The sequence below is a fragment of the Saccopteryx bilineata genome, chromosome 12 (genome assembly GCF_036850765.1).
Source record: "Saccopteryx bilineata isolate mSacBil1 chromosome 12, mSacBil1_pri_phased_curated, whole genome shotgun sequence".
Classification (NCBI taxonomy): Eukaryota; Metazoa; Chordata; class Mammalia; order Chiroptera; family Emballonuridae; genus Saccopteryx; species Saccopteryx bilineata.
Window position 1 is genome coordinate 773,286 of NC_089501.1, and position 6,462 is coordinate 779,747.

The following is a 6,462-nucleotide window of genomic DNA, read 5'->3' on the forward strand; positions in this document are numbered from 1 at the left end:
TGCTGAGAAATCTGATGATAATCTAATAGGCCTTCCTTTATATGTTGTACTCTTCTTTTCCCTGGCTGCCTTGAGAATTTTTTCTTTGTCATTGGTTTGTGTCATCTTTATTATGATGTGCCTTAGAGTGGGTTTGTTGGGGTTAAGAAAACTTGGTGTTCTGTTTGCTTCTTGAATTTGAGGCTTTAGTTCTTTCCACAGGCTTGGGAAGTTCTCGTCTATTATTTGTTTGAGTATATTCTCCATTCCATTTTCTTTCTCTTCTCCCTCTGATATACCTATTATTCTTATGTTATTCTTTCTGAAGGAGTCAGACAATTCCTGTAGGGCTTTCTCATTTTTTATTATTTTTGAGTCTCTTTCTTCTTCTCTCTGTTGTGCCTCAAGTTGTTTGTCTTCTATTTCACTAATCCTATCTTCAATCTGGGCTGTTCTGTTAGCTAAGCTTGTTAACTCGTTTTTCAGCTCGTGAATTGAGTTTTTCATTTCTGTTTGATTTGTTTTAATAGTTTCAATTTCCTTGGTGATATATTCTTTGTGTTCATTGAGCTGTTTTCTGATCTCCCTATATTGCCTTTCTGTGTTTTCTTGTATATCTCTGAGTATTTTTAAGATTTCTATTTTAAATTCTCTGTCATTTATCTCCAAGGCTTCCAATATGTTAAGTCTTTTCTCCATAGATTTTTCCACATCTATTTGTGTTACCTCTCTTTCTTTTGTATCCATAATATTCGATTTCCTCTTTCTTATCGGCATCTGAGGGTGGTCTTATTGATAGCACGCAGGCGCACTCCCTGGCGGCTTGAATGAGCGTCGCTGCGGTAGCTTCCTCCACACCCTCGTCTCTCAGATTCAAGTGATAACAGTCCTTTTGCTTTCAGTTTGTGTGGAACTCCGGAATGCTCCAAGGATAAATTTTTCTGTTTCTAGTTGCTAAATTTGTTGTGAGTTAGGGGAGAGCTGTCGGTCGTGCTTCTCACGGCGCCATTTCCGTGACGTCAGCCTCTGCAATCTTGAAAATGAAGAATAAAGTGAATAGTATCACACTTCCTGATAGCAAGTTATACTACAGAGTTACAGTAATTAAAACAGCTTGGTACTGGCATAAGAATAAGCATACAGAATAATGGAACAGAACAGACAACCCAGAAATTTATGGTCAATTGATATTTCACAAGGGAGGTAAGAGCAAATAGTGGAGTAAAGACCGTCTCCTTAATAAATGGTGTTGGGAAATTTGTCTAGGTATATGCAAAAAAAGAAACTAGACCACTAACTTACACCATTCATAAAAATAAACTCAAAATGGATAAAAGACTTAAATGTAAGTCGTGAAACTATAAACATCTTGGAAGTAAACATAGGCACTAAACTCTGATATCTCTCTTCTCATAGGAATATTTTTGCTGATTTATCTCCACCGGGCAAGTGAAATAAAGGGCAAAATAAACAAACGGGACTATATCAAACTAAAAAGCTTTTGCACAGCAAAAGACACCATGAACAAAACTAAAAGACTACCCACAGAATGGGAGAACGTATTCGCCAATATGTCTGATAAGGGGTTAATAACCAAAATTTATAAAGAACTTCTAAAACTCAACACAAGGAAGGTAAATAATTCAATCAAAAAAATGGGCAAAAGAACTGAATAGACACTTCTCTAAAGAATATATACAGATGGCCACTAGGCATATGAAGAAATGTACAACATCACTAATCATCAGAGAAACGTATATTAAAACCACAATGAGATTCCACCTCACACCAGTCAGAATGGTGCTCATTAACAAATCAACAGAGAATAAGTCCTTGTGAGGGTGTGGAGAAAAGGGAACCCTCCTGCACTGCTGGTGGGAATGCAGACTTCTGCAGCCACTGTGGAAAATAGTATGGAGTATTCTCCAAAAATTAAAAATGGAACTGCCTTTTGACCCAACTATCCCACTTTAGGAATATACCCTAAGAATATCAAATTACTGATTCAAAAAAAGATACTCATTCTCGTTTTTATTGCAGCATTGTTTACAATAGCCAAGCTCTGGAAACAGCCCAAGTGTCCGTCAGTAGATGAGTGGATTAAAAAGCTCTGGTGCATATACACAATGGAATACAACATGGTTGTGAAAAAGAGGGAAATCTTACCTTTTGTGATGGCTTGGATGGACTTGGATATTATTATGCTAAGTGAAATAAGCCCGGCAGGAAAGGACAAACATCACATGGTCTCACTTATATGTGGAATCTAATAAACAAAGTGAACTGAGGAACGGAATAGAGGCAGAGGCAGGGTCGTAGGAAGCAGAGGAACAGTTGTCAGAGGGAAGTGGGATGAGGGATGGGATCAGAGAAGGTGAAGGGATTAGTGAAATTATATATACATAACACATAGATACAAATAATAGAACAGAAAATCCCAGAGGGAAGGGGGGAGGGAATTGGGGGGTGGGGGCAAAGGGAGAGTAATGGGGGATAAGGGGGTGGGAGTGAGGGTATCATATTGAATGGGATACTTGAATTTATGTTAACACAATAAATTAAAATGAAAAATTAAAAAGAAAAAGAAATGAAAATTTAAGTGGACTGTGATGTTGCACAGGGAAGTACTTTTCCAGGATATCAGTAGTTTCTTTTCTCTCACTGGACTGATTATTCTGAGATAGTGGAATGTAGTTTGCTAAAGATCTCAAACCAAATATGCGGACTAGATACATAGAGGTCACTACAGGTTTGGGTTTTTTTTAAGTGAGAAAACTTGGGTACTAACAAAAGGGTGAATAATAGCATATCTGTTAATACAGAAGGATGGGCCAGTCCCACCTAAAGGTGTAAAAGTGTCACAGCATGCCTTTATCCTGTTGTGTCTGTCAACATGTTTATCCTGTCATGTCATCATCCTAAAAATGGTTAGATTTTTGGAAACCTTGTATAGCAATTCTTCTCCCTATGTCACATGATTTGAGCTGAAAACCACAATCCATTTCTGTGTGGCTTTGTTCTCAGTTGACTTTCATGGTTAGAAAGCTGTCTGATAATTAACCCCTGTTAAAGTATTAGCTGGTACTAACTTAAGGCATGACTTCTACTTATGGAGCTTTATATTAATATGATATTTAATACTACAAAGTCTTAAAGAAATTCATTTGAAATGAATTTGCCCCAGAGCCATTGCAAGTCCACTGACAAGCCAGTGACTGCCTCCTGGAGGCCTTCAATGGCACCAGGCAGAAAGCTGCCATTGTGTCTGCTTGTAAGAGTTTTCCTGATGGCCACGTGTGTCCAGGACACAGAAAAACCCCTCTAAGTTTTCCTTTGTTCCTGCCGAACTTGAATAGCTCAGTAGCTCACCCAGACTAATGATTCGGATTTTTGTCACATTGTACCACTTATGGCAGATGCTAACATTACAGATAAAGTAATGTACTTGACATAATCCCAGTACTTCCCCCATCCTCTCTGCTGACTTTGCTTCTTAGGTCACTGAGAAAATAGAAGTGACTATGATAGAACTTGTTTGCAAATTCTCGCCACATCTCTCACTTGCCAGCAATTTTCCTCCCGGGTATTCTGCTTTCTCTCTTTACTAATGATTAATTGTCCATGTTGCTGTTTAAGCTCATGGGATCCCATCTTCATTCACCTGCTCAAGGTCATCACTCCAGCAATTCACCCTTTTCTTATGAATCATTCCCATCAGCATACCAATATGCCATTGTTTCTCTTATCTTTAAAACAATGAAAATATCCTCTCTCTTGATCTCATTTCCTGCTCAGGCTACTGTCCAGTTCAATTTCTTGTCACATCAAAAGTCCTTGAAAAACTTATACTTGCTCTTCCAAGTTCTTTTTTCATTTCTCCTCAATCACTTAAATCAAGTTTTTGTCCCTAATCACTCCACTAAAATTGCTCCTACCAAGTTCACCAGAGACCTGCATACTGCTTAGCCCAATGGTATATCCTCAGACCTCATATCATTTGTCAGCCATATTTGACAGTCCATCACTCCTTTTTCCTTGAAACACTTTCTTCATTTGGCTTCAGGGACTCCACACTCCTGATTTTCTCCTTACCTCATTGCGGGCTCCTACTCATGTCTTGCTGATTTGTCCCCATCTCGCTGTCCTCTTAACAAAGTGAAACTGCAAGGGAAGGTCTTTGGGCCGTTTTTTTTGTTTTTTGTTTTTTTTTTTTGTATTTTTTCTGAAGCTGGAAACGGGGACAGTCAGACAGACTCCCGCATGCGCCCGACCGGGATCCACCCGGCACGCCCACCAGGGGCGATGCTCTGCCCCTCCGGGGCGTTGCTCTGCCGCGACCAGAGCCACTCTCGCGCCTGGGGCAGAGCCCAAGGAGCCATCCCCAGCGCCCGGGCCATCTTTGCTCCAATGGAGCCTTGGCTGCGGGAGGGGAAGACAGAGACAGAGAGGAAGGAGGGGGTGGGGGGGTGGAGAAGCAAATGGGCGCTTCTCCTATGTGCCCTGGCCGGGAATCGAACCCGGGTCCCCCACACGCCAGGCCGACGCTCTACCGCTGAGCCAACCGGCCAGGGCTTTTGGGCCGTTTTTCTTCGGACTCTTCACTGATTCCCTTGGCCATCTCATCTAGTCTCATGGCTTTAAATATCACTGTGTGAAATACTCTCCAACCTTTATCTCTAGCCCAGATCTTTCTCTTGAACTCTAGACTCCTCCGTTTACCTCAGGGTCTAGTTGGTATATCACATTTAACCCTGATCTCCCCTTCCAAGTCCTCTTTTGTCTCTCCTCACCTCTCTTCCAGTCTATTCTCAGCAGTCTAGCTCATGTGATGCTATTAAAACATAAGGTAGAGGCCCTCACTAGGTAGCTCAGTTGGTTAGAGCATTGTCCCTACATGCAGAGGTTGAGGGTTTGATCCCCATTCAGGACACATGCAAGGATCAACCAACAGCAGAAGGAATGGGTGGAATGACCTCACCTAATCTGCCCCAAATCACCTCCTGGCCTTCTCTCCCTAGTGCTGATTCTGCTCTGGCCACACTGACCTTCTGGCTGCTGCTGCTCATCCCTGCAGGCCTTCCTTCTCCTGGGCTCTCCTCTCTCCCAGACCACTCTTTCCCCAGATATCTGTATGGGTCGTTCCTTCACCTTCTTCAGGTTTCATTCCTTCTCACTCAGGCCTTCCTCGACCACCCTATTAAATTGCAATGCCCCTCCCTGTCCATCTTTCCTGATTTATCTTTCCCCACGGACCTCTGCTATGTAAACATGCAGAGTTAGGACAATAATCAGAGACAGCGAGGCACCCTCGGGCAAAAGTCCTGAGCGAACCAGAGTCCAGAGGCCTCTCTGGCCCGTACTGGAAACAGTAAAACAGCAGGATAAGATTCAGTAATATGGAAGATATTCAGGCACTCAGAACAGAGATCAGAAGTCAGCATGTTCCTTGTCCTTTACTTCACCCTCTGAAAACTTCAGCTGTCTGCTTGAGTTATTTGTACTTGCTAATAAATATCTGAGGAAGGCTAGGGATGGGGCTTCAGTCTTTTGGTCTGCTGACTGGGGCAGTTGCCTCCCCTCGGCCCCTCGGAGCAGGTCATCTGGTCTCCGAGTAGTTCATTGTTGCAGTGACAGACCTCCCTCTTTCTAACCCTAGGTTTTTCTGATTTATTATCTGTCTTCCTCACCACAGAATGTAAGCTCTGTGAGGAATGGGACCTCTGCCAGTTACCTGATGTATCCTCATCGCCTAGGTCAGCACCTGGAGCCATAGTAGGTGCTCAATACACATTTGTTACATTTATGATGATACATCTTTCTACCAAAGAACATGGCCTACATCTGATGTTCAAAAAACCAGTTTTCCAAAATAGGGATTGGATCTGGGATTGAGAGTCTATCTCCTTCTTAAGCTCTTCTTTACAAAGCTGAAGGAATGGCCATAAGGCTGACCACCTTATTTGCTACGAGTCCCCATGGCCCGGTCACACCACTCACGTTTTCCCTTTCTTCTGAACATGTGGCATAAAGATGCTGGATAACATTTCTACTCTTTGTTCACAGGTATTCTTTTTACTCAGCAATTATTATTCATTCTTGTTTTCCATGAAGTGCCTCTTTTAAAATATATTATTGTAAAGATTAAGCAGATGAATGATGTGTAGAAACAGGATAGTCTTCAAGATGGGTATATTATCATCTCACATTTATCTTACTTTCTAGTCATATTCAATAACTTCACATTTAAAATAAATATTGCTACCTGCCACAATAATATATCTTGCTTTCATCAGAGGTTGCAGCAGAAAGTGAATTCTGGAAACACTGATGTGTTTGCACATCAACCCACTCTCCTGCTGAGAGCAATCACGGGCTGTTTCTAGGGAAGCCATGCCTAACTTCATAGTAGGCAAGACAACAGATTTGAATAAATCTGAGGCAAAACTTGAAAATGCAAAATTTCATTCTCCTAGTTCTGATGTA